Source organism: Carassius gibelio, chromosome B3 (genome assembly GCF_023724105.1).
Source record: "Carassius gibelio isolate Cgi1373 ecotype wild population from Czech Republic chromosome B3, carGib1.2-hapl.c, whole genome shotgun sequence".
NCBI classification, from domain to species: Eukaryota; Metazoa; Chordata; class Actinopteri; order Cypriniformes; family Cyprinidae; genus Carassius; species Carassius gibelio.
In genome coordinates, this window is record NC_068398.1 from 55,072,053 (window position 1) to 55,073,236 (window position 1,184).

Below are 1,184 nucleotides of genomic sequence, written 5' to 3' on the forward strand. Positions count from 1 at the left end.
AGGACATCTGACAAATTGGTTTGTCCGTCAAGAACCAGGAAAAAAAAATCGATGAAACAATTGTGGCTATTTCCTCCCACGCCAGTTTAACCGACGCTATTTTGGGTGGGTTTCTCCCATCCCCATACAACACAACTTCGCTGTCTTTCACTGCTCTTACAAGAACATCAGTCTCCTCGGCTATGAACCGCTCCTGGCGTGCGCCTGGTAAATACGCCATAATAATAGCAATCCATAATGGAACTTGCGCACCTGCTTTTAAAGGGAATGTTGGATGACGCTCTGATTGGTTTATTTCACGTTACGCCCAAACCACACCTATGAATAATGAAGCTACTCCAGACCAACCCATTTTAGATTTGCGCCGGGCGCAAGAGCCATTTATCCCGCCGGGAAAATAGCAACAGCGCCGAGACCCGCCCACAAAGTTACTTGCGCTTCGCGCTTTGATACTTGCGTTTCAGATCGCTAAAATAGGGCCCATTAAGTCACTGCTGGAAAGGGTTCAAATATGCAAAGATGCTGGAAAACTGAAGAATCTGCATGACCTTAAAGATTTTTCTGAAGAACGCTGCTCAGTTTAACTGTTCAGAACAAACAAGGGACTCATGCACAACCATCACAAAACAGAAAGACAGTCGAGGATCATCGGGTAACAGAACACAGTACTAAGAACCAAGGGTTCCCAAACTTTTGAGTGGGGTTATTTTAATAATTTCAGCAATTTCTTTGTCTTGTGGAATAAATGTTAAAATATTTTATGTACAATATCTTACTCAGGACAGTACTAAATAAAAAATAACATGCATTTAGTATGATCTCTTTTATTTTTTGAAAATTACTCATATTTTCACAGATTCTGCAAGGGGTGCCCAAACTTTCGATCCCCACTGTGTGTATATATATATATATATATATATATATATATATATATATATATATATATATATATATATATATATAATATTATTCTCAGTGTCCAGAGCCCCCATCATAACATTACAACTTCAAAGTAGAGACTGATGCAACAGAGTGCGGCACGGGACAACACTTGATGGGCGGGTAGAGACTTGTGTCTGAGGAATGCAGGAGAATAATTAGGATGTACTCACACAAGCAATCTTAACCATATCGAAGCTCATTTGAGCCCCCAAAGGCCGGGTTCATTAATGTGGCTGTCACTC